Source organism: Amblyomma maculatum, chromosome 2 (assembly GCF_055883805.1).
Source record: "Amblyomma maculatum isolate TAMU_Amacu chromosome 2, ASM5588380v1, whole genome shotgun sequence".
Taxonomy (NCBI): domain Eukaryota; kingdom Metazoa; phylum Arthropoda; class Arachnida; order Ixodida; family Ixodidae; genus Amblyomma; species Amblyomma maculatum.
The window spans coordinates 153416437-153425790 of record NC_139345.1 but is presented as its reverse complement, the minus strand read 5'-3'; positions in this window follow the sequence as shown (position 1 = coordinate 153425790).

The following is a 9354-nucleotide window of genomic DNA, read 5'->3' as shown; positions in this document are numbered from 1 at the left end:
TCTCGGTGTCAGGCGCTAACACTTCAACTTTTATTTCAGTGGACTTGGTAGTATCGCTTTCTGTTGTTTAGTGCAAATTTGGATCGGGGTCATCTGCTGGCTTAGCACCTTCCACATTTTCCATCACTAAATCATACAAGGGATTCTCCATGCACTTAGCAAGAAGTCGTCCCTTAAAGTATGGGGTGTCGACATTGACCCAAGCTTCTAGGAGATTAGGACTAAGCGGTCAAGTAGGTAAACTGGAGACTTCGTATCGGTGATATCTTCATTCCGTACTAAGTTCTTTACCACCACCGTGTTGCAGCCTGTGTCTCTCAGGACTCGGACTGTCTGACCACCAATCATGCCGGCTACGACCAGTAAGCATTCCCTGACTCCGAATTCTTTACTCCTGAAAACAGCGTTGGTGACGGGGATCTTCCCTCCGTTCTTAAGTTCGAGGTATATGATCTCGACGCATACTGCAACGGAATCCCGATTTTCTTCTCTTTATTTTGGGGCCCCATTTGCCCAGCATCTCCAGCTTGGATGACCTGGCTTGCCGCATTTGTGGTATTTCTTGGGTGGTCCTGATCCGTCGGAGGTGGCGGCCCTGCAAATTTCGGGGCTGGTGTCCCATGCGTGAACAAATAAAACATTTCTTTTCATCGCGGCTCTCCTCGTCCGAGGATTGAAGCAGATTTTTCTTCCTCTCAGTAGTCTTGGAGACGGCGTTTTCAGCCTTATACTTCGTGGTGCTTCGCTTTTCGAAGTTTGACCAGCCATGAGGCTCCACATACTTTTCTGCCATTGCTATTGTTTCTGCGTAGGGTGTGTGCTTCTTTTCTTTTAAAAACATTTGTAGCGGTGTGGCGCCGTTAAAAAGGAACTGTTTCTTTAGAATCAGGTGAAAGTGATTTGCGTACTCTTATTTTGTGTCCGAAAGCTCTATCCATCGGTCTAGGAAGTCTTAATACGCGTCGCGAACTGCGAACACGTTTCCTCGTTCCGGTCCGGGGACTAGTAGACTGAACTTTTTCTCTGAACCCGTCCTCTGTCATATGGGAGCAAATCATTAGTGCCTGCCGGAGCTTGATGTAGTCAAAGCACTCGAACGCAAACATGCGACTAAAAACTCAGAGCGCTTCGCCGCTTAAACACAGACTAAGGGCTGTAGCCCACTGATCGCGAGGCCAATTCTGACTCTCAGCGACACCCTCGAAACGCACGAGGTAAGCGTCAAGGTGGTCCCTGCCCTCATTAAAAACCGGCATCAACGGGCTTATGAGTTCGGACCGAGAAACTTGACCCTCCCCCGTTTCTGGCCTTGTCTCTCAGGTGCTATTAGCATCAGTTACCGGATTATTCGGCAGGTCTCGTCGGATCATCAGTAACTCCATTTCTTTCTCCATCTCCGCCATCCGTAACTCCTTTTTTTCTCCATCTCCGCCATGCGAAGTTCAGACTGTTCGCGAGCCTTCTGCGACTCTAGTTCTGCCTCCTCTTTCCGCCGCGTATGTTCCTCATTGCATTCCTCTCTGCGACGAGCTCTCTCCTGATTTACCCATTTGAGCAGCTCTTGACCCTCAAAGCCAAAAGTTAAGTCATACTCAGCAAGTCATTCTAACTCTGCATCAGCCATCTTAGGGGTGAAGCGTTATGCAGGGCTAGGACACAACACTAAAAAACATTTGCGCCTACTCCTCTCTTTCTCACCGACACGGCTGGTCAACCCGTGAAGTACGTGTGTCGGTGTGTGACTGAGGAATAAGTTCAAATAAAGGCCGCTTTCTTTTACAAACAGTTCACTGTTTTTATATAGTAGTCCGAATTACACTGCATAATATCAGAGTACAATAAAAAAACACCACGGCAAGATATTGATAAAATACTAGTTAAATGACAAGAGGAAAACCCGACAATGAATAAAAACCCTGCGATAAAAAGAAGAATATAAATGTAGTAAAGCAAGTATTCAAGATATAATAAGTAGGGGCAAAAGTCACATAAAACACAGCAAAAAATATTACTAAGTCAGGTAAGGATTAACAAAAGCGAAAATAATGTTCGATAGAACAACAGTCTGTGGCGAAAGGGAATTCTCCCGCTTTCCAGCTTGTTGAGGCGTCGAAGTGAAGGCTGGGTCGTTCGGTAGCGGAGGCCGTACAAGTGAAGACACGATGCGTCGATCGCGGACCCGAGGAAGCACAATACATGCACAATACGCTTTCCCGGAGCACCGCGAGAGTGGCCGGAAGTCTGAATCTTTCCAACTGGCGTGGGCGTTCTGCGGTTTGTCATTTAATACACTCGGCTTCTTCTCCACGCCCGCGTCAAGGACAGGCGGTCGCTGCCCGTACCGGCGTGCTCAATCTTGTTGAAAGGAGCAGCGGTGTCCCGTGAGATTCGATCTATATCTGAGGCAGGAACGCCTGCAACTTCCACTGCGGGCAGAGGCATATTATTTTATGTTTTTTTCTTTGGCAGCCTCGCCATAATATGTGTATAATAGGTGAGGCAGCATGTTACAACGCCACTTTCCTTGTGTTGAAAAAGGTGAAGCAACATGTACAACGAGCGCATCATTACGCGCACGGCGACTGGAGGAACCTCCTGATGCTACCGCACCGAAAGATTGATCCAGCGCTCTTCTGTCGAACGGTGGACTGGCGGTGCGCTCTCATTTAATTTCTTTCAGATGTTTCCTGTGGACACCTCTGCAGCTTATGAGCCAAGGAAAGCTTTCGCCGTAACATGAACGCCGACGTCTCTGTTTACATCATTTGTTGTCGGAACGCGATGATGGGTAATGATGAAATTCAGAGCTAGTGAAGAAAGGCAAACGTTTCGGAGGCAGACATTATGCGCGAGCATCCTTAGAATATTTTGGATTTTTAATAAAGGAGATACGACCTCTTTGTAACGCGGCATGATTAGTTATATCGCAGCACGAGCCTACCTAGACGGAGTACGCGCATCGTAATTCCCTTGAAGGCAGCATTATGCGGCTTACTTTCTCGACATATCCACACTGACTTCAAACGTAACTCGCTTAAAAAGAGATCCTGATATGCGCGCTGAAAACTAAACTTGAAACTCTTTTCGATGTGTCCTTTATTTCACTGAAGTCAATAAACATGTTACTGATTAGCAATCGCATGCCTCGTCTCAATTTTTCAGGACATCTCTTTTTTTTTTTTTTTTCTTTTACGCTGTCGGAATGAGAGCTTTCAGCATACCCGAGTCCGAAAACAATGCATTTTTCACGACATCTGTAGACAGCTCCTGTAGTTGCAGTTTTGGCAAAATTACACTTTTTAGGCACGTGACCATCTCCTCGGTACCACACAGGCTGAAAAGGCTTGAATGCTTGTGAAACTTTACGTCGTAAAAATCTGTAACTAGTTCCCTAGTAGAAGGTTTGTTGCTGTACCCGCTGGTTGCTTTCAATCACAGAAGAATTCATACTACATGCTCAAGAAAAGTCAAGGAGCAAGAAGTGCCATTCTGAAAAGGGTTCTCGCTTTGTATTTTCGTCAGTGATTGCTGTTGATCCCTTGACGATCGATATTTCGCTACCTCTCTCATTGCTGCACCTGTGCCTTTTCCTATGGAGTAGAAGATCCATATTAGAAGACTAATCATGCATGTTCACTGGTGGCTTATGGACGGGGTACAACCAGTGAAATTAAATCGCTGCAGATCCCGACGGCGGTGCTGACCCATTAGTTTATCCGCCTACCTGATGTGACACAACGTTCACAATCTGAAGGCCTGAAACCTTCATCAGGTGTTGCCGTGACTCGACCGTTCCTTTGAAACAATGTGCTCATAACTACGTTTCAGCCAATGGGGCTGAAACGTTTATGTGGCTGAAACCTGGAGGCTAACGAAAAGGGTTCCACTTGAGTGGAGCGAGCGCAGAGAGCTATGGAGCGCAAAATAGTAGATGCAACGTTAGGAGGTAGGATGCGCGCAGAGTGGATCACAAACATACCTTGAGTTAATGACATTCTAAGGAAAATCAAGAAGACGAAATGGACATGGGCAAGGCATGTAGGGGAAAGAGAGGACAAACGATGGTCACATAAAGTAACAAATTGAATTCCATAGGAAAAGACAAAAGGGTCGACAGAAATTTATGCGGGTGGATGAGGTTAAGGAACTTCGCGGGGGTCAAGTAGATGTATACATAGCACAGGACAGGACTAATAGCAGAAATATGGCAGAGCCCTTCACCCTGCAGTCCGACTGGGACTTATTATTACACGTCAACTTGAGAGGATCTCGTCACAACCAAGGTGAAATAGGACCTACGTCACGGCTACTTATTGCTAATCTGGTCCTCTTTACCCTCTGGACACGCTTTTTCTTTTTGAACTTTTTCTGTGTGTGCTTTTTCCCCGGCGCTTTCCCAGTGCTCTTCGGGAAATTATAATAAAGAAATAATGTAAATAATGCTGTAAATAACGTATTCCGTTCAGCATCAAAAAACGTTAACTTACTTGGCACCGGTGTCGTGAAGAAAAGTAACTAATTAATATTGTTTCCGGCATTTTACCCTCGTAAATGAGCAAAGAAGGTCTAGTGTACTGTCATGCCGCATAATGGCATGCCATAAAAAAAACGGCGGTGGAAAAAAGGCAAAACAAAATGTATTTTTATTTTTCATGCTCACTTTCCCAGGTCCCCGGTGTCATAAGAAAGGCGCGTCATTTTCAGAGTTTTATGGGCCAGCTGGGAGCAGCTAACAATCGCTACGAACCCCTTAGTTATTCCCTTGTCTGTAATAATGGCTCTTTCCCATAAATTGCAACAGTAGTTGTAACATGGTAGCGTATAAGACAGATAATTTCTAGTGAAAATGAGTTGGATGCGCGCGTAAAGGTAAAAACAAGGTTGTAAACAATAATTTGCGTGATAGCGGGGTTTCGTTTGAAGTTGTATTCCCGAATCCTCTGCGTTCTGACTGTGCCTGCCCCTTCTCCAAATGGCTGCTTTCTGCGTAAACGTTCTTAGTTAAGCATGCATGTTTATTAGAAAGGAAAAGAAAAGAGCTCTACGTAAATAGCAACAAAGTGGAGATGGGGGCCCTTATCAAATTGCCTTTTGTGTCTGTCCTGCATCTACCGCAAGACCCATCTCCGTGCGGCTTGACTTTCCAAGAGGCACTTCAACTTTACGAGCGCGCCAAGAGGAGCAGCGGTCTAGGCCTTTTGCCGTTCCGGCGCTTTGACACTTAACGCCGCCTTGAAGTCTCATGCGCCAGCGGAAGCGCGACGTTACTGTTATTAATTGCAATCTGCTTTGCAACTTTATGGTTCAAAACAGAATTAGCTGCAGAGCTGATGCTTCGCTACAGATACTATTGAAAGAAACGATACAAAAACCTATGTGTGGGGCACAAGGTCAAGCTATATCACTTCCGTTCAAATCCATGTTCATTAGTAAACTGCGGCGCGCAACGGGCAATACATGTCACTCTCGTGTGGCGCATTGATGTGGTGAAACATTTATAGGCGTTAAATCAAGGATCTAGTAAACTCGGGAGACAAATTGTTGGAGCATACCTACACTAAAGAACGTTTAAAATATGTGGAAGCTCAGATGCCAGAGATAGCGATGGGGTGTCACCTTTACCGTGATCGAACGATACTAGTATGAGCCGTACTACAACACGATCGTGATTGTAAGATTTCTAAGCTGGTAGCCTCAGTGACAGCGATATGTGCTTGTTGAGTTGCCATTTCACACAGCTTGACGGTGAACACGGACGCACTGCGCGAATGAAATCATGATTTCGAGCGATCGTCCTCTCTTCATCCCGTAAGCTTGCATTCTGGCAGGGCTGTTTTCCTGCATACTACATCAGAAAATCATTGTTGCTGTGTCGTCCGTCCGGTTTTACTACTTATGGCCCAGTGGTATGGTGCTCGACTGCTGACCCGAAAGACGCATGTTCGATTCGGGTTGCGGGGGTCATATTTCGATAGACGCAAAATGACGGAGGCCCGTTTACGGTGTGATGTCACTTCACATTAAAGAACATCGAGTTGTAGAAACTATCCGCAGGCCTCCACCGCAGCGCCCCGCATAGAGCGAGTTGATTTATGCTGACCAACCTCATGAACCACTATGCTTTGCATAAGCTTTGCATGGGACGAGACAGCAATTTAACGCTCGGTTTGCTCCCTCGTAGGGATATTCTGTTAAAAACAGCCAGCATGTGCTGTTCCATACCGCTCCCATCTCCGTATGATTTGCGACAGGAATATAATAGTCACAAAAGTTGTACTTTGAGTTGTAACTGGGTGTGTTGTACTAAATGCTGCAAGTACTGTCCCTTGAAGGAGGTGCATGACAGAATAGGACCAAAATTGCGACCTGGTTATGTGCTTAACAGATTTATTTTTACTTTCCTGTGATTTCAGTGCAAAGTCATGAGGAAAGATCCAGAAATGTTTTTCCAGTATTACAGAATGCACCCCAGTTCGATGAGGTGCACGGTATGGAGAACATGGAGCGCCATCACCTGCGCGCTGAACCAATTTCCTCCAAAGAAATGGTGGCAGTCACCCTCAAGTACTGCAATACTTGTGACGGCACTGTGTTTTTGTATACGATATCAACTTGTTTTTTTTTTTTTTTTTCTCAGGTACCTCTCCTAAGGGATGGCCATTAAACAGGTGGCCATGGTGTTCAGGGTAAACCCGTTGATGTGCAGGTTGATCATTCACGACAATGCAGAGTCGTCTGGAGTCATTTGGAACCGCTCTACTTGCCTGTTAGTACGGCTCACATGTTTGGTAGCATGTATGTTTTCTACATATTAAAGAGCCACAAGTGCAGTAACATAAGAGTTTAGGGGCTGGAGTGAAGTACGGCTCAGGTGTTTGGTAGCATGTATGGTTGCTACATATTACATATTATACGTTATGTGATGTTAGGAAGATAGTGAGAGACCGAAAAGCATGGCGTGACATGGCCCATGGGATCACGAAGAGTCGGACACGACTGAACTGAACTGACATATTATACGTATTACATATTATATGTAATATGTTTGCTACATATTACATATTATTTCTTGTGTAATAATATTGCCTGTAAACGAACCTTGAGAGTGTTCCCCAGCTCCACCTTCAACTATAGCGGCGGACGTGATCAGCGTCATGTAGAACGTGATCAAGAGCGATGGCGAAAGCTGTGCTGGAAAAGGCAACATTAATACCAAAGTAAGTAGCAGGTTGGACAGCCGCTGATGTAGCTCAGTCGGTAAGAGCACCGGACGCGATATTCAGATGTCGTGGGTTCGGTTCCCATCATCGGGGCTTTGTCTTTCTTTCTGCTTTGTACTTCATTATCTTTCCCCTTAAACAGTGTACATTACTAATTTAGATGAACACAAAAGTAAAAAAAAGTACAATCCCCAATGCTTTCCCTGGCCTCGTTGACTGTTAGCTTCTTTCCTTCATGCATTATAACGAGCACCCTCATTTCCCCTTTATTTATCTGCCTGTGCAATTCATGTGATTTTTGACAACACGAGAGAGGGAGGTGGGATAAACACTATGGACCTTTTTAGTCATACAGCCAGCAGTCCTTCTCGGGACCCCCTTGATGTTTCATGCGTTTCTTGTGCGTACCAAGAGCTTCGCTTGCTTCTGCTGCCTGCTTGGCTCAGAGAACCATACTTTGCTAGTCCTTCTCGTCCTCGCTGCCTAGTGTCTGCTCCCACTGTGCTGCACTCAGTTCTGTCGCACAGTGACAGGCTTTTTGCTGCACTTCCATGTGATGTGGTATAGAGTGCGGATTTTTCCAAGCACCATCATTCATTTTTGTATTGTTTTTGGTAGGTTTCAATCCTGTTTAGGCACTGGTATGTATCAACTTGGAGTCTTCTGCATACTACCAATTTCTCCTTGCTGATTGTTTTGAAGGTTTGGAGTACTTTTCTAGTCCCTTTGTAATAATCCATATTATTGATAGTGTATACGTTCTTGGCAATAGGTTCAGATTGTCCTTCGGATCTCTGTTCGAGATGTCGAATATTGCAGCTTGCTACATATCTGCAAGAGTGGAAGCGTGGGCGAGTTGGTGATGGTTCGATTGGTGCATAGCGCTAAAAAGACGCATAGCGCCCGTCCTGTGTGTCTCGCTGTGTCCTTGTCTTTTTAGCGCTATGCATCAATCAATTGCTACATATCCTCACGCATACTCAACCATCCATTGGTTGCCTGTGGCTCCTGCATGTCCTGGCATCCACACCAACCTATGATTGGTTGATCCATATCAATAAATGATGGATTTTAAATTTCGATTCTCTGAATCACAAGTTATAATTTCTGCCGTTCAGCTACCTACCACCCTGCCATTGTGGTAGTTTGTGCATATCTGCTTAGAATCCATAAGTACAATCAGGGGTGTCCTTCTTGTCCCGCCAACAATGGCCATTGCTGTGGTAATTCCCTCTGCTTCGGTGATATCAGCTTCCTTGACATTTCCACTTTCCATGTCTTGTATTTGGATGTATTACTACATAGGTCTATGGGCAGCCTTTGCTTCTGTGCATCTGTTCTTGCCCTTCATTTCTTATGGAGCTTGGGTTCATATATGCTTGGAAATTGCCATGATTCGGAGCAGAGTTCAATGTTTGCCTTTCAGGTTCCTCATGGGATCTGCACCTTCTCCTGTCCCTTCCAAATTTGGCTAGAGAGCACATCCTGCTGTTGTTTGCATGAGTCATTGCCTCTGCACTGCATATAATGCCTTAGCGCTTTAAAGATGTGCAATTCCACTGCCATTATTTATCGTTTTAGGTGTTTTGTGGCCGCTTGAGCGCCTGTTTGTTCACCTCGTTATTATGGTCTCTACCGGCATTGCCTCGGTCGTGAAATGTTGGTCCAGCAGGCTGTATTGGGTCGTACTGACCGCTATGCTACCCACAAGCCTTAGCGTGTTTTTTTTATTTGATCGTGATCTTTCTGTAGCTGATTGCCAATTGTTCTCATGACATGTTCTGTATTGCATTGACTACCGCAATGCTTCTACTGCGTTGTGCACAGTCACAGTTGATGTGAAGCGCTCGTCAAACGTCTTATGTGTTCTTTTCTGTCCATTCTGTCTTACTTTTGTGCTAAATTTTTTACTTAATAGCTTACCAACTAGCCCGGCAACAATGCTGAATCAGTGTTTCTTTAATATAGCCATTGTTTTAAAATCCAGATTGCATTGCTACACGAACCGGCATCTGGTCGCACATACAACAGTTCAGGATAACCTCTACATCTCTTCACAATGAAGCCACAGATGAGCATTACTGCTCAGCAGGTTGCTCCATATACCGGGACGAACACCACACATACGCGTGCA